The 22,039-nt window shown below is 41.6% G+C and overlaps 1 protein-coding gene across 1 annotated transcript in view; it reads right to left on the reverse strand.

Moving 5' to 3' along the window:
* GRID2 (glutamate ionotropic receptor delta type subunit 2) overlaps positions 1 to 22,039 on the reverse strand; it is a 1,156,109-nt gene that overhangs the window by 1,115,015 nt on the left and 19,055 nt on the right. The gene's annotated exons all lie outside the window — the stretch shown is intronic.

Consider the following 22,039-nt stretch of genomic DNA (forward strand, 5'->3'; position numbering starts at 1 on the left):
TGTGCACCTTTAAATAGTCATGGATGCAAAATATAAAGTAAAAGCACTATTTCTAGGCCTGACTTTAAGATTATGATTGTCTCGGATTAGCTCCTATTAGATGAGAATGATGGATCAGGTTCGGTGGTGAGTTTCAAATTTTTTTACTATCGGTTCTGTGGGTGTGGCTTCATGGGTGTGGCATGGCTTGGTGGTCATGGCTTGGTAGACATGGCAGGGGAAGGATACTGAAAAATCTCCATTCCTCTCCAATCCAGGGGAAGGTTATTGCAAAATCCCCATTTCCTCCTGATCAGCTGGGACTTGGGAGGCAAAGAATAGATGGGGGTGGGGCTAATCAGAATTTTTACTACCGGTTTTCCAAACTACTCAAAATTTCCGCTACCGGTTCTCCAGAACTGGTCAGAACCTGCTAAAACCCACCTCTGACCAGGCTGATCTTTGGATAAGATTCCCCAATGTCTCACCAGGAGACATTGTCATAATTTTAGGTAGATGGTTGCAGCTTAAGAGAAACCGTAAATTTCCATCTAAAATATCTGGCTGGGCAGGACCAAAATTGAACACAAATTAAATTGTCCAAGTGAAATGATACATAATGAACTAAATGACTCTGAAAATGCATTCTTTCTTTTATCCATAATTTACAAATCCAGATTCTACTCAGCTGCTTCTGAAATTAATCAGGCTTGCCTTCAGAAGTTGTGGGTGCTCCATCATTGGAGGTTTTTAAAAAGAGATTAGACAACCATTTCTCTGAAACGGTATTGGGTCTCCTGCTTGAGCAGGGAGTTGGGACAAGAAGCCCTTCAGACTCTGTTATTGTGTTAAATGTTATTTTATCTATGTTACAATAAAGCAGTACACTACAACATTCTGAAACAGTCATGGAGAGGTGGGTTTCAGCAAGTTCTGACCGGTTCTGGAGAACCGGTAGCGGAAATTCTGAGTAGTTTGGAGAACCGGTAAATACCACCTCTGACTGGCCCCGCCCCCATCTATTCTCTGCCTCCTGAGTCCCAGCTGATTGGGAGGAAATGGGGGTTTTGCAGTAACCTTCCCCTGGATTGGGGCAGGAATGGAGATTTTACAGTATCCTTCCCCTGCCATGCCCACCAAGCCATGCCATGCCACGCCCACCAAGCCACACTCACAGAACCGGTAGTTAAAATTTTTGAAACCCACCATTGCAGTCATATCAACCATGAGGTCTAAACTTCTTTTTTGTTACTTCATTAAAATATTTGAACGGTATTCCCTTGGGGGAGGGCAAGCTTTCTGTCTCCTAGATGCCAAATTGAAAAACTTGCACTACATAACAGCTTCTAAACAACTTTCTACTGACCAGTTAAGCTAACCATTAATGCATATTTTGTTATTCTTATGCTAATGCTTCCTCACATTCTAATATGTGTTTTCTCCTACTGGCTGCTTCTTTCCAGTTCAGCTCTTAAATAGAGTTAAAGTACCTTTTAAAGAAAATCCACTTCATCTTCTTTTCTAAGAAGTAAAAAATAGTAATAGCACTTAAGACTTATATACCACTTCGCAGTGCTTTTACAGCCCTCTCTACGCAGTTTACACAGTCAGGCTATTGCCCCCAACAATATGGGTCCTCATTTTACCAACCTCGGAAGGATGGAAGGCTGAGTCAACCTTGAGCCTGGTGAGATTCGATATGCCAAATGGTAGGCAGCTGGCAGTCAGCAGAAATAGCCTGCAGTACTGCATTTTAATCACGGCTCAAAATAGTTGTTGCAGTTCTTTTACCAAGGGAATCTGATTCTTTTACCAAGGGAATCTGATCCTTTCTTCATTTAAAGAGAGAAGTGTGGAATTCTGTTATATGCATCCTCTTTAAAGGAACTGTACAAAATTCACAGAGACCAAATAATACAGTCTGTGGCTTTAAATTCACTATGGTTTAGTCTAATAGAATACTGTCTTAAGTACAAACAAACATTGTAAGAGCCCTGGTAGAATACAGTACATAGCCAAATTTGGCTTCTTATCTCAGAAAAAGATAAGCAGGATTGCTTACCCTGTTTCCCCCAAAATAAGACATTCAATGATAATAAGCCCAATCGGGCTTTTGAGTGCATGGCAATAAGGCTAAGCACTTATTTCAGGTTCAAAAAAATATAAGACAGGGTCTTATTTTCGGGGAAACACGATATTTTGAAGATAGTCAAAAAGTATTAGGATGGCAAGTTTTACTGATACAAAGTAAAAATTTTAAAGGGTAATAGCAATAGCACTTAGATTTATATACCGCTTCATAGTGCTTTACAGATTTCTCTAAGCAGTTCACAGAATTACAGTATAGCAAATATTTTCACACAGTTGCCAAGAAAACTTCAAGGGAGTACATCAGACTTCTCACAAGACACTGCAATAAATCTCAGCACTCTAGAAATGTAAGCTATTTAGCAGAATCTTTGCTGGCTCAATGGTGCACAGTAATGTTGCTTTATTGCAGACAAGAAAAGAAATTAAAACACATGCACAGAAATCAAGTTGTGTGTGAATATATGTGTCAATCCCATTGTTTAAAGTATAAGGCCTTTTCCTCCCACCCTTTCAAGTCAATGCATTTTGGCTGTATCTTTCTCAGTCTTGAGGCTGATATCTGTCAGCCTGAAGACATGATCAGCTCAGACATGATCAGCTGATCATTGATTCCTATCTCATCAATCTCAGCTCTTATAACATGGTCACAAAGTCAACAACAATAAAGGTTGACTCAAAAGAAATGTTTCCATTAAGCAAGTTGTGTAGAGAACAGGAGGCAGAACTGGGGGGGGGCAGAGTTAAGTGTGTTATCAGTTCAGAGTCGTTACGTTGCCACAAAGCCCTCTTGAATTCCTTGACCCTTATCTGGTGCCAATTTACTAATGAACTTTATTTAACTAGATTTTTGTGTATAGGCTTGGTCAATAAATCCTTTTTGAATTGCAACTTGATGTATGGTCTCGATCCTTTGTCCCTGACAGTTATTGTTACAGTCATGTGTAGCCAAGTCATTTGTTTTTACTCCATATAACTTCTTAGTAAATTGTTCCAGTAAGAGACGTGCTGTGTTAAGGGAAGAAATAAATTATGGTAAAATGGAGTATTTCGTATTGTTTCAGTATTCACAACACTTCCTTCCAACCACCAAACATACAGGCCCATAATAGATAAATGTATGGAAAGTGAAAGAAATGTACACCCCACCACAATTTTGAAATGATAATAACTCTTATCTGCCCATAGATCAATTTTGCATGCCAAAACCCAGATAGCATTTTTTTTTTGTCATGCAATTTTTTTTTGTTAAACAAAAATGAATCTTATGAAAATATTGTGAAACTCTACAATGGGGGAAATGTGCACAAAACCACATACATTTGGTCATATACATAAGCATTAACATGAAGATTAATGTAAATTTTGTTCTGTTTTAATGTCAAATAGGCTGACCATCTTGGTGAGGCATTCACTAAATGAAATACCCCACCTGTACATTGAAAATTATAAATGACCCATTTTAGTTCATGGTAACTGAAAATAAATAAAACTGACATAAGTTGATGGACAATCAATTCTAGAGTTACTGTACTGATTATTTTTTATTATTATGCTCTTATTCCTTAGATCAATGTTTCCCAACCTCAGCAACTTTTAAAAGCTGTAGACTTCAACTCCCCGTATACTGGTTTCCCAATTCCGAGAATTGAAGTCTACATAACTTGAAGTAGCTGAGGTTGAAAAACACTGCCCTAGATGAAATTCTACATGGAAAAAATTTCAATATTTCATTTAAAAAAAAATTAAGATTTTATAGAAACCCTCTGAAAATATTTCTCCTTTCAAATGTCCCAAAAGTATTTTTTCAAAGGGCAACTGGACTTCCTTTGTTTTTCCCTGAAGAAGTTTCACTTCTCATCCAAGTAGCTTCTTCAGTTCTGACTGAATGGTTGTGGGGGGAGGGAAACGGAAGAAATTATATTCCTTGCAGTCATCTGGTCATTAGCACTCTTTTTGAGAGTCGTTGAGGCCACTTGAAGGTATATCTGTGCCCTCAGGGTCATCTGAATAGTGCAAATGAGGGTGAAACCTTCTTGGAACTGCTGAAAGCACTGTGTTATTAAAAAAGGAGATCAGTGGTGCCCATCCTTTCCCCTCGGTTGAGAGAGGCTGTTCAATTTTAAGGCAGATGCAGCGGTGGGTTTCACATTTTGTTACCACCGGTTTGCCTTGCGTGCATGCGCACTTTCCACGCATGCGCCTGGCCTCAAAAACATGCCTAAATAGGATGGCATAGCGCTGGGGCGGGTAGGCCGAACCGGTACGAACCGGCTGAATACCACCTCTGTGCAGATGGCCTCTTTGACCCCTCTTTCAAACCTTTCCATTCTCTACCATGTAGTCAGAACTGAAGAAGCTTCTTGAATGAGGAGCGAAACCTCTTCAAGCAAAAACAAAGAAAATTCAGTTGCCTCTTGAAAAAGTACTTTTGGACAACCCTGATCTGGATGACTGAGAATTTCCGTAGACACTCCTTTCTAATGATTGCCTTCTTTCTCCTTCCCATCCACCACAGTCAAAGGGGCTCCAAGAAAGCTTTGTGTGTTCCTATAGTAGTTCAGCCAGTATTTTGAAAGAAAAACCACAAATAGAGTTGCAAGGGACACTGCTCCCTTCTGCATAACTAAAAGGCAGCCAGCTAGTGTGAGAAAAGAATACAACAAGTAGATTTCTAAAACTACAATCCGGGAGGTCTTAATTTCTAGAAATTTACTCCCTTATTAATGCTAACCTGTAATTCAATTTTCTAAGATTCCAGGGGAAAAATTAGGGGAGAAAAGATTTTCAGCGAATGTTTGAAAATTCTCTCTCTATAATGAAGCAGTTCTTAGCTATTCCAAGCACTTTCTGTTTCCCTACTGTGCTGTTACATTTCTGCAAAATGATTTCTGGCCTAAATTCATGGGTGTCTAACAAATTGGAAGCTAACTCTGTTGGAAACAGAAAACAGAATAGATCTTCTCTTGTATTTCTAAATTCCATTCATCCAGAGTGAAAGCTACCAGACCTATGCTGCAAGATATTCCAGTTTACGAACTGATGGAAGTCAAGAATTCAAATTCAAAATCTGTATTTTGGCCAAATACAGATTAACAGAGTTGGAAGGGACCTTATAGGTCATCTAGTCCAACCTTCCGCTCAAGCAGGAGACCCTACACAATTTCTGACAAATGGCAGTCCAATCTTTTCTTGAAAGGCTCAAGTGATGAAGCTCCCACAAATTCCTAAAGCAAGCTGTTCCATTGGTTGATTGTTCTCACTGTCAGAAAGTTCCTCCTCATTTCTAGGTTGAATCTCTCCTTGGTCAGTTTCCATCCATTATTCCTTGTCTGGCCTTCAGGTGCCTTGGAAAATAGCTTGTCCCCCCTCCTCTCTGTGGCAGCCCCTCAACTATTGGAAGACGGCTATCATGTCTCCCCTGGTCCTTCTCTTCACTAGACTAGCCATGCCCAGTTCCTGTAACCGTTCTTCATATGTTTTAGTCTCCAGTCCCCTAATCATCCTGGTTGCTCTCCACTGCACTTTTTCTAGAGTCTCAATGACTTTTTTTATAGTGTGATGACCAAAACTGGATGCAGTACTCTAGGTGTCGTCTTACTAAGGCTTTATAGAGTGGTATTAGTACCTCACTTGATCTTGATTGTATCCCTCTGTTAATGCAATTTAAGATTCTGTTGGCTTTATTGGCTGCCGCTGCACACTGCTGGGTCATATTTAGCTGGTTGTCCACTAAGACTCCAAGATCCCTCTCTTAGTCACTGCTATTAAAATAAATAAAGAAAGGGTTGCAGCCCTTTCTGGACCGGTTCGCCTTGCGCATGGTCACTCACGCCCTTGTCACCTCCCGGCTGGACTATTGTAATGCTCTCTACATGGGGCTCCCCTTGAAGAGCACTCAGAGGCTCCAGCTGGTCCAGAATGCGGCCGCGCGGATGGTTATGGGTGCAACCCGTTGTGCCCACGTGACACCCCACCTCCGCGAGCTGCACTGGCTCCCAGTGGTCTTCCGGGTGCGATTCAAGGTGTTGGTTACCACCTTTAAAGTGCTCCATGGCATAGGACCCGGGTACCTTCAAGACCGACTTCTGCCACCTATAGCCTCCCACCAGCCAGTTTTCTCCCACAGAGAGAGGTGCCATAAGCCAAGTTATGTCGGCTGGCGACACCCAGGGGGAGGCCCTTCTCTGTGGGAGCCCCTGCCCTGTGGAATGAACTGCCCCCGGAAATAAGTAAGATCTCCGACCTCCGTGTCTTTCGCTGTGCCCTCAGGAGTCAAGACCCTGTTGTTCCGCCAGGCCGGGCTATCAATGTAAATGATTTTTAAATTGGGTGTTTTAAATTTTTGGGGTTTTAAATTTGAGCCGAAATTATTTAATAATTTTAATTATTTTTAACTGATGTCTGTCTTTGTGCTTTTAATAGGCTGTACACTGCCCTGAGTCCTTCGGGAGAAGGGCGGTATAGAAATAAATTATTTATTTATTTATTTATTTATTTATTTATTTATTTATTTATTTATTTATTTATTTATTTATTTATTTATTTTTAAACCTGGTTTCACCCAGTTTATATGTGTACTTTTGGTTTTTCTTATCTAAGTGTAGGACTTTACTTTTCTCTACATTGAATTTCATTAGAATATAACAAGTCTAGAAATATGGCAGGTCTGCTTAGTCAATTCGCCTCAGCACGATGATCAGTGAACTTCAAAGTTGTTTCCCAATGCTGTACCTAACAGGAGCCTTCTGTTGCTCGAGCTGCGGCTTCTGCCAATCATCTGGGACAGGCATCTTTAAATAAAGACATTTTCGTGGGAGAGTGTCTCCACAAAACCAGGACATCTGGTTATCTTAGCAGACAATGAAGAAGAGAAGAAGAAAAAAAAAATCAATAGCTGATTCAGTACCATCCCTGGGAATATATGATCTGTCAGAAATCACGTCCAACCTGGCTGCTTTAACTCAGAAGCCATCAGGGGCTGTAAGAAGCGTCTCTATGGCCCTTTTGCTTTTCGTCAATCTCCAGCAGAGATTCATCCTGGATTTAAGGCAGCAAACAACTTCCTTCATTAGACAATCTCCCAAAATTGATAGTCTTGGCTGTGATGAGATTGATCAGAAGGAATGACAATCGTTCACTAAAGGAATGACAGTGGGAGAAGGAAAAGGACAATACAGATAGTCCTTGATTGACAACTGCAATTGAGATCTGAATTTCCATTGTTAAGTGATTTGGTGGGATTCAAACATTTTTATTACCAGTTCTGTGGGCGTGGCTTGGTGGACGTGGCATGGCATGGCTTGGTGGGCGTGGCTTGGTGGGCGTGGCAGGGGAAGGATACTGTAAAATCTCCATTCCCTCCCCAATCCGGGGGAAGGTTACTGCAAAATCCCCATTTCCTCCCAATCAGCTGGGACTCGGGAGACAGAGAATAGATGGGGGCGGGGCCAGTCAGAATTTTTACTACCGGTTCTCCGAAATACTCAAAAATTCCACTACCGGTTCTCCAGAACTGGTCAGAACCTGCTGAAATCCACCTCTGATTCATGCAGTCATTAACTTTGCTTGTCAGAAAGTGGCTGGGAAGGTTGCAAATGGTGATCACATGACCCTGGGATGTTGCAACTTTCCTAAATCTATGCCAGATGTTAAGCATATAAATTTTGATCACACAACTGCAAGGATGCTGCAATGGTCAGAAGTTCAAGGATTGGTCATAAATCCCTTTTTTAAGAGCTGTCATAAGTTTGAATGGTCATTAAAAGATTGGTTGCAAGTCAAGGACCACCTGTATTGAGGAAACATTGATGACAAAGGTATGAGTTGGGGAAAACTGGTACAATAATGGATATATTGAAGAAAATGTTTATGTGAAAGCATAGAATACAGGTAGTCCTCAACTTACAACCACAATTGAGCCCAAGATTTATGTTGCTAAGTGAGAAAATTGTTAAGTGAGTCTTGCCCCCATTTTACGACTTTTCTCGACACATTTGTTAAGTGAATTACTGCAGTTCTTACATTAGTAACCCGGTTGTTAAGCGAATCTGGATTTCCTATTGACTTTGCTTGTCAGAAGGTCACAAAAGGAGATGACATGACCCCAGGACACTGCAACCATCATAAATATGAGTCAGTTGCCAAACATCCATCACGTGACCATGGGGATGCTGCAACAGCCATAAGTGTTGAAAATGGTCATAAGTGGTTTTTTTCTTGCCGTTGTAACTTCGGACAGTCACTTAAGTGAACTGTTGTAAGTCGAGGACTACCTGCATTGACAAAATCAGATTGATGTCAAAATAGGACAAGATTCGTCCATATTAGATAACTGAAGATAGGATCAAGAAGTGGCACAGACAAGCAAAACTAGAAAAAACACAAAGGACAGAAGTGATGTCATCCATCTCGCTTGGCAGTTGCACTGATTCCTGCAAATTTATTTTCCCTTTTTCTCTATCTATAATTCCAGTTCCCTGAAGTCCTTTTCATCTACACTTCTGGAAAAAAAAAACCCCACCGTTCAATTCTGCTACTGGCTAAAATATCAGCCTTATGCAGACAAGTTGTTTCAAAGATGCACTGCAGGAAACGTATTGCGCAAACTGATTAGGTCCATCCCAATGCATTCTCTTTTATCAATCAGGTTTAATAACAACCTACTGTTCCCTCTACATTTCAATTATCTTGAGGTTTCCAGTCAAAATCATTGTCCAATTCCAGTTATTTCTTATCCAAAACGTTTCTGTGTGCTGCAGACAACAGTAACTCAAACTCTCTTACTAAAAGAAAATAATTCACAGTGTGTTAATGAAGAGCAATGCATGGAATGATGATAAATCATGGTTACAATATGTTTCCAAAAAACCTGAGCAGGATTATCTTTTTTAGGTTTCATATATGAAACACAGTGGGGGAATCCAGTCTTTGAAGAGATAAGACACTAAATGGATACGAGGAAAGAGCAGAAATTGAAAGAAGCCACATAGTCATATTCAAATTATTTACTAAGTCTGCACTATTATTATCTTCTCATCGTTCCCACCACCCATCTCCTTCCACTTATGACTGTAACTTTGTTGCTTGTATCCTTACGATTTATATTGATATTTTTTCCTGATTGCGTATTTGTACCGTATGACTATCATTAGGTGTTGTACCTTGATTCTTGATGAACATATCTTTTCTTTTATGTACACTGAGAGCATATGCACCAAGACAAATTCCTTGTGTGTCCAATCACTCTTGGCTAATAAAAATTCTATTCTATTCTATTCTATTCTATTCTATTCTAGTCTAGTCTAGTCTAGTCTAGTCTAGTCTAGTCCAGTCCAGTCCAGTCCAGTCCAGTCCAGTCCAGTCCAGTCCATTCTATATATTGGTATTTTCAAGTTTAAAAAGAGATTCAAAACTCAAAGAATAAGCCTATTAATTTCAGACTTTGCTTATGTTTTCAAAGACATTTGCTTGACAATAAGAAAAATAGAAGCTGACCTCCACAATTCTCAATTTGATATAGCAAGGGCATTCTTAGTTCTTAAGACTGATAGCTTCCGTGTACAACGTCTACTCTTTTCACATTCAATACCGTATCATTCAAACATGGTAAGGCTAAATGAATAAACATGTGAAATAGAGCAAATGTGCAACTAGTTCATGCCCTTCTGTCAGGTGCGAAGTATCAGGATCCTTTCCAAGGTTGCAGCATAGAAGATTTATTCAAGCTTATAAACAAGAATCTGATCGACTAAAGTTCAACATTAAATTGGTGCCAGATAAGGGTTAATGGAATTTGGGAGGGGTTGGATTTGGAGTGCTTGTGGGAAGGCAAGGATTCCAAACTGATGACATGTTTAACTCTACTCCCCCAGTTCTTACTGCTCTTCCCTTATATTTCTCTCCAACAACTTGGCACAACTTATTATACTAAAGCTGTCCAAAGTTAGCATCATTACCACTTCTGGATCTGAGTAGAGTAGAGTAGAGTAGAGTAGAGTAGAGTAGAGTAGAATAGAATAGAATAGAATAGAATAGAATAGAATAGAATAGAATAGAATAGAATAACAGAGTTGGAAGGGACCTTGGAGGTCTTCTAGTCCAACCCCCTGCTTAGGCAAGAAAACCTACACCACTTCAGACAAATGATTATCCAACATCTTCTTAAAAACTTCCAGTGTTGGAGCATTCACAACTTCTGGAGGCAAGTTGTTCCACTGATTAATTGTTCTAACTGTCAGGAAATTTCTCCTTATTTCTAAGTTGCTTCTCTCCTTTTAATTAGTTTCCATCCATTGCTTCTTGTCCTGCTCTCAGATGCTTTGAAGAATAGCTTGACTCCCACTTCTTTGTGGCAGCCTCTGAGATATCAGAACACTGCTATCATGTCACCACTATTCTTTCTTTTCATAAGACTAGACATAAGACTAGTCTAATAGGAGTAATATAAATGATTATGGCCAAAATTAATTAATCTATAATCTCTGAAATGAACTACTATTTTGACCTGAACAAATAAATCCATCAACATCTGATCAAAGCTTATTTAATTCATTGCTCGGTTCCAACAGAGTAGTATTGAGAACTAAAAAAAAATAGCCGTATTGCCTAGAAATTAGGTCCCCAAATACTGATTATTAAACTATAACTGAGAGCTATATTAATTTCCAATACTGAATATAATATATGGACACCATTATAAACCTGTTGTCTAGGAAAGTTCTCTTCTTCAAACCATCTAACTTAATGAGCACATCTATATCCTATGGAAGCAAATTCTATAATTCAGTTATACACTCTGCAAACAAACATCTCCTTATGCCACCATTTTGCTATTGGATAGATCTAGGAAAATAATATAGAGAAGGTTTACATGATGTAATCTCTACCTTAGTACCAATTTTGTGGTTTCGTTCGTTGGCATGTAGAGTAAATTTCCAGGATTCTGAGAAGCTCTTTAAAAAAAAAATGACAATAACTGTAAATGGACAAATGAGTAAGATGAGATAAGGCTATCAAAAAGTATGCTTTAAAATTTTTTTTTTAAAAGAATCACTGAAGACATTAAGAAATACATTTGAACATCTGGCTTGCCTAAGGAAGAACTCACCATCTTTTTAAAAAAATGCGCTTCAGTTTAAAATAAATAGAATAGCATTCGTCATTGTTTTCCAATGTGCAATTACACACGTTTCAGTGAATTAAGCATAAAATTAGCAGGTAGAAAAGACAAGTTAACCTTCAGTCTCCTTCAAAACTGCCACTCTTCTGCCTTCAAAGCCTGCTTATTGACCCTTGATCAATTATAAATCTGTCATGCTAGCTCAGTTGATTAACATCATATAAATAGCTCCATTTGGGAAGCCCAGTATTAGGCAGAGGGGGGGGGAAAAAAGCAACTACTAGTAAACTTGTGCCAACATGCACATCTGCCAAGAAATTAACATTTTTACAGTTAACCATTATAGCGAACTGAATTATTTTTTTAAAAAAATATATAAGTCACATACGCTAGTTGAAAAACCAACTTGGTGTAATGATTAAGGCATCAGGCTAGGAACTGGGAGACTGTGAATTCTAGTCCCACCTTAGGCACAAAGCCAGGTAGGTGACTTTGGGCCAGTCAATTTATCCTGCGCGCTCTCACAGAGTCGGCCTCCTCAGGGTGCCGTCGGCCAAACAATGTCGGTTGACGACCCCCAGGGGGAGGGTGTTCTCTGTGGGATTGCCCACTGAGCTCAGGACAGCCCCCGACCTTTTTTCCTTCCATCGCGAGCTGAAGACGTGGCTCTTCCGCCAATTAAACTGATCCGTTTGGGGGTACACTGGTATAATTTTAAATCGTTTTTTAATTGGGTTACTGATTTTAATTTGGTATTGTATTGTGATTTGTATTGAAGTTGTCATTTTGTAAGCCGCCTTGAGTCCCTAGGGAGAAAGGTGGCATATAAATCGCAATAAATAAAATAAATAAATAAATCTCATTCCTAAGAAGGAAGCAATGACAAACCTTGCCAAAAAAAACCCTAAAGAGATCTTTCCAGACAGTGGTGGGTTTCAAATTTTTTTACTATCAGTTCTGTGGGTGTGGCTTGGTGGGTGTGGCTTGGTGGACGTGGTAGGGGAAGGATACTGTAAAATCTCCACTCCCTCCCCAATCCAGGGGAAGGTTACTGCAAAATCCCCATTTCCTCTCGATCAGTGGGACTTGGGAGGCAGAGAATAGATGGGGGCAGGACCAGTCAGAATATTTACTACCGGTTCTCCGAACTATTCAAAATTTCCGCTACCGGTTCTCTAGAACTGGTCAGAACCTGCTGAAATCCACCTCTGTTCCCAGGCAATTACCAGGAGTCAAGACTCACTCAAAGGCCCCCAAAATATGCTAGTTATATTTTTAAAACATTGTCGTTCTTTCCCTCTCCCAGTCCAAAACTTCAATTTTTTTTATTAGATATGTCTTATTGGCATACTTCCACTATACTCTCTGCCCTGGTGAGTCACAACAAACAAAGATATATCATGCTGTTCCTTTCCACAATTAGACAATGTGCAGAAGAAGAGCAACAAATAATAAGACAAAAAATAGGGCAAGTAATATTTTAAAAAATTGCTATAGCTAAATCTAGTTTACATTATACATTTCAAAATCTTTCCATCTTTGAAAACCATCCTTGTCTCTACCACATCCATCCACCACTTCATATTTTGTCCTTGAAACTTTGCACATCTTTCCACACGCAGGAGTTGGCCAATTAAGAGTTTCTGATAATGCTTGTAATCAGCGGTGGGTTTCCAATATTCTTACCACTGGTTCGTGCTGCGTGCACGCGCCTCCCGTGCATGCGCCCGGCCTCGAAAACATACCTAAACAGGATGACATAGAGCTGGGGCGGGTGGGCAAGCCAACCCATGATCTCCGTTATTGGTTCCCCTGAACCGGTACGAACCGGCTGAATACCACCTCTGCTTGTAATGTACTGTATAAAAGCTTTTACAGTGACTAGCCTTAGCCATAAGTAAACTACATGCAGTACAGAGGTGGGTTTCAGCAGGTTCTGACCTGTTCTGGAGAACTGGTAGCGGAAATTTTGAGTAGTTCGGAGAACCAGTAGTAAACATTCTGACTGGCCCCGCCCCCATCTATTCTCTGTCTCCCAATTCCCAGCTGATCGGGGGGAAATGGGGTTTTGCAGTATCCTTCCCCTGGAGTGGGGTGGGAATGGAGATTTTACAGTATCTTCCCCTGCCATGCCCAAGCCACTCCCACCAAGCCACGCCACGCCTACCAAGCCACGCCCACAGAACTGGTAGTAAAAAAAGTTTGAAACCCACCACTGATGCAGTACTTCCTGCTTATGACAAAGATAGTACCAGAAAATTTAGGCTCATTTTGGCCAACTTTGGTTTCACACCAAGCATACTCATGCTATTATACTGAATCTGAGATCTTTAATGAGAAACATATTTGCAAGCCAACATACTGTGTCTCACTTCCTACCAGCCTGGAGATTACATGCATTGTATTGACATGCATGTTTTCATTGTATTGAATAGCATTTGTTTTTTCTAATAGCAAAAACGCAACCCAAACTGACCATTTGACAACTGTGAAAGCGAACAAGAGTATGTAACAGCAACATTGCCAATTAGAGTAGTCAACATTAATTCAGAGTGAAGTGATTCTCTTTCCGTGCTTTAGAGTTTCATCACTTTAATGTCAAGTCTTCGTGGGAAAGGGCATCTTTCCACTGTAGCCTGACGATGAATCACATCAATGGATGTGCACATTTCACAGGGAAAAAAAGTATTCACTTTGATTCAGTCATAAGGTAGGCACACGGCTCTGTTGTTCAGGGAGTTCAAAGAGACCATACTTGTCAAAGCTTGTGTTAATCATGTGCAGCAGAAATGGCGGAAAACAGAAGGCCAAAAGAGATGACAGTTGTGGAAAGCAACCACAATCAGGGAAATAGTAAGACAGCTGCTCCTCCAAGAATGAGAGCGACACCTTTTTATGAATAGAGGAAAGACAAGAGAGACTGAAAGTGTGTTGCTCTGCCCCAGCTCCGGATTCCCGAGGATATTGACACACACCAACGGTCCTTATCAAATTTATTAAGTAGCAAGAATAAACCAAAGTCTGGCAAAGGTTGGCAACCAGCCCAGAAAACAAGATATGATAAGACTTTTCCAAAAATGCTCTGATGATAATTACAAGTTGTTTCCAGCAAGAAACAATTATCCTCAAGCCTTACTCTCGAGGAGACCTCCTCCTCCTGAGTAGCCACTCCTGCCTTCTGGCACCCCTGCGTGCTCAAGCATTGAGTAGAGGCTCCTCCACTTCGCTCTCTCCACTTGAAGGAGCCTCTGGAGGTTCTGAAGGCCCTGGCTGAGTCTCTGCCTCTGGCACCACATCCTCTTCAGCCTCCTTGCTATCCGACGCAAGCACCGGCTGTGCAGGCTGCTGGCGCGACACCACACCAGCCTCCTCGTCGGGATCAGCCACGATCCGTGCAGGCCACAACATGTGTGTAGCTTAAAAGTGATAAAAGAGAGGGAGCTTAAATTTGAACCAAACTATTCTCTTTCCTTGATTTAAAGCCAGAGGGCATTCAAAACTAAGAACAGCCTTTTTCTCATTAAAGAGTTCAAACATAATGTATTTCTTTTTTAGACATATTTATCTGCTGCATTTCTTCTTCCTCAAGTGCCCAAGCTAACATATATAATGCTCCCATCTTATAGACACCATTTCACCCTAATGACTCTACTAGTAGATTACTCAGAGAAGAAGTGCTTGTGTTCACACCACCTTATGAACCTATGTCATGCTCAACTATGTAAGCTTTGCTCGCTTTGTTGTTAAACGTAAGTTGAACTGCTGACTGTGGAACACAACCAGTGAATGACTAATCCAAAGTCACCCTGTGAACTTCACAGTTGAGTGGAGATATGAAACTGATCTCCTTGGTCCTAGTCCATCAGTCTATCCTACTACATCACATTTGGCTCATTCCCTTTTACTAAATGCATTGCAATCGGTATTAATTTGGCCAACAGCCTTACTACCTAAACATTAGCAGTTTCTTAAGCCAAAATGCTCTCTGACTTCCCATCACTTTATTCTTAGAATTATTAATCCATCCAGAAGAATGGCGAGCCAGCACCTGTTGCTTAGCAGAGTGGGGGAGCGATGGAGAGAGAGAGAGAGAGAGAGAAACAGAGAGAGAGAGAGAGAGAAACAGAGAGAGAGAGAGAGAGAGAGACAGAGACAGAGACAGAGACAGAGACAGAGAGAGACAGAGAGACAGAGAGAGAGAGAGAGAGAGACAGAAACAGAGAGAGACAGAGAGACAGAGAGACAGAGACAGAGACAGAGAAATAGACAGAGAGAGAGGCAGGCAGAAAGAGAGAGAGAGAGAGAGAGAGAAGAGAGAGAGAAAGAGAGAGAGAGAGAGGGAGACAGAGACAGAGAGAGACAGAGAGAGAAACAGAAAGAGACAGAGACAGAGAGACAGAGAGAAAATCCTTGTGATCTACAGGCAAATAATATCCATAGACAGCAATATTGACTATGTTCCTGAATAGCTGAATCAAGGTCTCATGAAGTACAAACAGCAATCTCCCTCCAAGGGTGCTTTTTTTAGCAGACGTTTTGAGCAGCACATACTATCAAACACCAGGAATAAAGAATCACGGTGGACTTGCTGGTCTTTAGCTCCTTCCATGTTTACAACCACAATACGTAGATCTATCTTAAAAACCACGAGGAGAGTCACTCTGAACAGCATATATTTTCACTTCATTCAAGACGCCTGAGGTGGTAAGAACAAGAGAAAGAAAATACTTTCTGAAAACCAAATTAGGAAAAGTGGAGAGAGGTCACAAGAACCATTTGAACAGCTCGCACAGGTTTTACACACTGACGATGCCGATAACACATTTGGAATACCAAATTGCCAAGTGAACAATCCCAGTGTTTTCCAGTGCTGCTTACAAAGCAAGAGGGCAGCTTCCCTCTTTTGTGGCATTGACAGGATCCTGTGAGCCGACTATTTTCTAAACCAGTGGCACCTGCTCAACACAAAGAGCCAATTAATTTCAGTCTTAAGAACAGTTGGCAGGCTTCTGCCCCGCCCCTCCCAGGAGTCCCCGTGCGGCCCGTTTTGGATGCAGGTAAGTGCAGGGCACACACAGAGGCTCAGGAAGGGTGAAAAACAGGCTTACCGGAAGTTCGGGAAAGACTCCAGGGGACCTCCGGAGCCTGGGGAGGCAGTTTTTGCCCTCTCGGAGGCTTGAGGAAAGCCTCTGGAGCCCAGGGAGGGCAAAAATGCCCCCCCGCCATGGTGCAGGAGGCCGACTAGGCCACGCCCACCATGGCCACGCCCACCGAGCAACTGGGCAGAGAACCCCTTGGTAAAATTTTTGAAGCCCCCTTGTATATGTTTGTGTGTGGATAGATAGATAGATAGATAGATAGATAGATAGATAGATAGACAGACAGACAGACAGACAGACAGACAGACAGAGATAGCACCTTCTCTTTAATAACTCGGATCCTCTTTCCCTTTGTTTCCAGAGGATTTATTTATTTATTTATTTATTTATTTATTTATTTATTTATTTATTTATTTATTTAATTTGTATACCGCCCTTCTCCCAGAAGGGACTCAGGGCGGTGAACAGCCAAAATTAAAAAACATACAAATGCAAAAGTTAAGATAATTAAAAGAATTAAATCACTGGCTACCCAATTTAAAACCCCAAATCCATAAAATTTAAAATCCCAATTAAAAACCATTTAGGCTAGGCCGGCTTGATGAAATAAAAACGTCTTCAGGGCTTTACGGAAGGTCCGGAGGTCCGGGATCAATCGTATTCCAGGAGGCAGCTCATTCCACAGGGCGGGTGCCCCCACAGAGAAGGCTCACCCCCTGGGGGCCGCCAGCCGACATTGCCTGACCGACGGCACCCCGAGGAGGCCCTCTCTGTGAGAGCGTATTGGCCGGTGGGAGGTTATTGGTAGCAGCAGGCGGTCTCGCAAATACCCTGGCCCTAAGCCATGGAGCGCTTTAAAGATGAGAACCAACACCTTAAAGCGCACCCGAAAGACCACCGGGAGCCAATGCAGCTCGCGCAGGAGAGGTGTAACGTGGGAGCGCCACGTCGCTCCCATAATCACCCGCGCGGCCGCATTCTGCACCAGCTGGAGCCTCCGGGTGCTCCTCAGGGGGAGCCCCATGTAGAGAGCGTGTTTTAGACTTTGTTTTCTATAATGGTGCTAAAATAATGACATTACATCCCTCAACCTTCTGCCATGACAGCCATTCGCATCTCTTCCTAGCAACTTTGATACAGGCATGTTGCTCAAGGTAACAATAAATGAGCAGGTGCAAAGTGCTTCAAAAGGTCTGTTCTCTATATTTTCTGAAATACGGGTCTGACCAAATGCTCCTGGGGAAGTCTTAGATACTATCCTCTTTGTCTTTCTTTCTTTTCTTTTTTCTTTTTGGTAATTAATGTGGAATATAAAGCAGTCTAAAGTTAAGGCACATTTTAATTCCATGATGTCTGTGTAAAAGATTAGTTCAGATCTCTGCTACAAACCTCTTATATCCTGCAGCCTGTCATTTGAGAGACAAGGAAAACAGAAACATTTTAAAAAGGAAACGCCAGAAAGGAAATATATATTTTTAATCTGGTTTTGACTAAACTTCGTGCATTATTTGCTGCAGCCCCATCCACCCTATAGCCCCCAATGCAGGAATATAACCTTTGACAGAAAAAGAAAAAGCTTTAATCATGCCTAGTCAAATTTACATTTTGATATATGGCTCTGTGTGTGTGCATGTGTATACACACACAGAGAAAGGACATTATTACATAATGATATATGGTGATGCTTGCTGTACATGGAAAGTACTGTGTGACTTGAGGATAAATGGTACATGGGGATAATTTTACTTCTATAAATGGACACATACAGAGAGTTTGGTGTAAGTGTTAAAGTTACCAAGCCAAAAACTGAGAGACCACAAATTCTACTCTTTTTTTAGGTGTGAAGCCATCTGGGGGCGTTTTTTTTAGGACTCAACCCTATGAAAAAGGCAATCTAAAAATGATGCCAGGAAAACTGTAAAGACCTGTCCATTTAGTCACCAGGAAAAAGACTCATTCAAAATTGCATATGCGCACACACAACACACACACAAACACAAAAGGACAGAGGCAAAAGGAGTGGTCTTTGGGGCACGTAGAATGGCCCACATGACACTTGTGCTCTGTGAACTTCAATGGCTACCAGCAAAGTGGAGTTGGATATGACCTTTAAAACCCTTAATGGCATAGATCCAGGCTTAATGAACCATCCCATCTCACAAGGACAAGCCCATCCTATTCATTCCAGCACAGAAGACCTACTCCAGATCTTGATGGTCAAAGAATTCCAACTATCAGGATCCAGAAGAAGAGCCTTCTCTGCTGAAGCGTCCACTCTTTAGAATATGCTATCCTCTAGGGCAGTGATATCAAACTCGATTTCATTAAGGGTCGCATCAGGGTTTGGTTTGACCTCAGGGGCTGGGTGGGTGTGGTCAGCTTGATGTCACTCATATTGGGGGCACCTGTGGTGGCCCAAGCACCTGGCCAGCAAAAATGGGCTCCTATTTTAGGCCACGATGGCCTCCCGGGCTCCATTTTCACTGGCAGAAGCACTGCGGGCTGGTCCTTCACTGTTTACAGAGTGGACCCATGGACCAGATCAAAGCAACCTGCAGGTTGAATCTGTCCCCCAGGCCTTGAGTTTGATACCCATGCTCTAGGGTAAGATCTGTCCTCACTCTGCTGTCCTTCCATAGAAGTCTGAAGACCTGGCTCTGCCAGTTGGGCTAGGGATCAAATTCCATGCAGGAAATGGCTGCTGGATTGGTGGCCAATTCTACCTCCCCCCTTTATTCTCTGCTCTCCACCCTCCATCTTATCATATTGATGTGTTCTTGTTTGTTTCCTTTTTCATTATTTTATTATTCTATAATTTTACTTCTGTTTTATTTATATTCTTGTCACTTTTTCCTTTTTATTGTTGTGAGCCACCTAGAGTAGCCCCATGGTGAGATAGGCAACAAATAAATTAAACGAGCAAACGATTAGTTCAATTCAGCATCGGTTGCTTCTAGCTGCTTGACAACATAATATGCGATTATAGTTTTGAAAACCATTTCACATCAGCGGTGGATTGCTCCGGGTTTGGTCCGGTTCTTGTGAACCGGTAGTAATGGCGGTGGGAGGCTCCACCCACCCACCCCGACATCATCACTGACGATCTGAGCATGCGCAGAAGTGCACGCGCTCCCATTGCGAACCAGTAGTAAAGATACATGGAACCCACCCTTGTTTCACATGTTATTTAAGCTGAGTCCATACTGTTCATGGTGAATATAAATATAATGAATGAATACATGAAAGGAATAATCCACCATAACAGGGCATCAAGATAACATTTCTGTGTTTGAGGGGTCCTTGGTGCTCTCTGAGCTTGCTTGTTTTCTTGCAGATATTTCATTACCCAAATTGGTTACCTAGTTTGAGTAAGGAAACACCTGCAAGAAAGCAAGAAAGCTCAGAGAGTACCAAGGACCCCTCATGTCAACCCTGAGCTACAAATATTCTCCTTTATTAGTTCCTGTCTCTATCTGAAATCTTGAGCTCACAGCTGGCTCTGCTTCTTTTATACACATGCTTTTGTATGCTCATCACCAATAATCTAATTTTCATGCATTGCCACTGCTAAGGTGAAGCAATCATCAGTGTCTGAGTCCAACCCCTCATTCTGTGCAATCTTGGAACATACTCAGTAAGCTCACATAATTAAATAAAAGGATGATCAAAACTGGTTATGAGTCATTTAAATGTGACCTAACTACACATCTCTTCCCGTTTCGAAATCGCAAGAGTTATTTAATGAAGAAAGCAAAATGAACTCTTCCATATCGTAAGCCCAATTGCTTTATATTACAATGGATTAGGGAGTTCTAGCCCGGATTTTTTTTTAATTTATTTTTTTGGCCATGAATATTAGGTAAATGTACCAGCACTGAGGAATTCATACTACTGCAAATGCAGTTTTCACATTAAAATGGAAAATAAGAGCTCACCAAATGCCTGTTAAGTGGACAATATAGTAACTGCAATTTTGATGCTCTATGGGGAGGATGGGATAACTCATTGTGGCCAACTCATCACAGCCAATTCACCATGGGAGAAATTGCTCACGGCCAACTTGCCATGGGGCAACTCACGGTGGGACAATTAAACTATTCAATTAAATTATTTTTTTTAATTAAATATTTTTTTTTACTTTTTGTTATTCACATTTTGTTTTGTCCCTCCTTTTGGCATCTTTTCTTTAATAATTGTATTCCACCATTTCTTTGATATTAGTGTAATTCTTCTGGAGAGAAGTGTCCCGTGGCAATTTGGCCATGGCAAGTTGGCTGCAGTGAGTTGGGCATGGCAAGTTGACCATGGCAAGTTGTCTCATGGTGAGTTGGCTGCAGTGAGTTGGGCATGGCAAATTGGCCATGGCAAGTTGTCCCATGGTGAGTTGGCTGCAGTGAGTTGGCCATGGCAAGTTGTCTCATGGTGAGTTGGCTGCAGTGAGTTGGCCATGGCAAATTGGCCATGGCAAGTTGTCCCATGGTGAGTTGGCCATGGCAAGTTGTCCCATGGTGAGTTGGCTACAGTGAGTTGGCCATGGCAAGTTGTCTTAGACCCCTCTATGGGGCATTGTCAAGTTCCGTGGGTCACCAAGATGGCATTACTTATTTTGCGCACCAGTATTGGTTTATCCGTACTGCCTGGAACACTGAATTTAAGTTCAGCTTGATTTTAAAATAGAAAACAGCTCTTGCTTATTCCCTTCAATCAATAAAAATTATTTTCCACTTGCCCCGGTCATCAAGGTTCTGAATCCAGATGTTCTGTGACGCCAACTGATTCAATGCCATGACTGGATAAACCATTTCATAGGGTGCTTTACAAAGGCCATCAGCATGAGCGAAGTATTCTCCCTGATGTGTTGATGCAGCTGTGTCCTCATGTAATACAAGCACATTAGGTGATCTGCATGGCTCTATGCATTCACAGACTTTTCACAGCTGGAAGAGTGAAATGGCTGTTTACACAATGCAAAGATGATCTTGGAAAGTCTTCAAAACAGTAAAATTAAGCCTTCCAGATCAGGCAATTGCTTCAGTCCCTCCAGAAAGGATGCTTGACATTCTAAACTGAACAACTCCATCCTATATTTTTGGAGGGCCACATCAGAAGGGATCATTATTACACACCGCATTGATCTTTCAAGAAAATGAAATTGTTTAAACAATCAGGCTAGTTGTAAGGGAATAGGAAATATTGTGTGGGGGTTTTCCTTCAAGATGGTCTTTATATTTTATTCCATTCCAGGTCATGGAGAGAAATATGGCCTTGAGATTACATTAGTTCTCAAAAAAAGCAAAAAAAAAAAAAGGATAAAAATGCACTGGTGGTTAGAAAGAATGTTAAGACAGCATATAGACCCATGATGGCAAACCTATGGCATGTGTGCCAGAGGTGGCATGCAGCGCCCTGTGGGCACATGAGCCATCGCCCCCGTTTAGCTCTGCCGCGCATGTGCGCACGCCTCCTGCCAGCCAGCTGGTCTTCGGGTCTCTGCCACGCATGTATGGGGGCGGGGCATGTGTGGGTGGAACATGCATGCATGTGCTGGGGGGCGCATGCAGGGGGCTGCATGTGCATATGTGGGGGTGAGGTGCATGCCCGGGGGCACATGCATTGCATTTTGGGGGTTCAGGCCCATGTGAATGCGCACATACTTTGGGCACTCCGGAAAAGGTTAGCCATCACTGATATAGACTATAAGCCAGAACTATTTCTGTTAGGCATAATACCAGAAAAATATGATAAAGGGAAT

Source organism: Pituophis catenifer, unplaced genomic scaffold (genome assembly GCF_029215685.1).
Source record: "Pituophis catenifer annectens isolate HBS135680 unplaced genomic scaffold, rPitCat1.0.hap2 SCAF_8, whole genome shotgun sequence".
NCBI lineage: Eukaryota > Metazoa > Chordata > Lepidosauria > Squamata > Colubridae > Pituophis > Pituophis catenifer.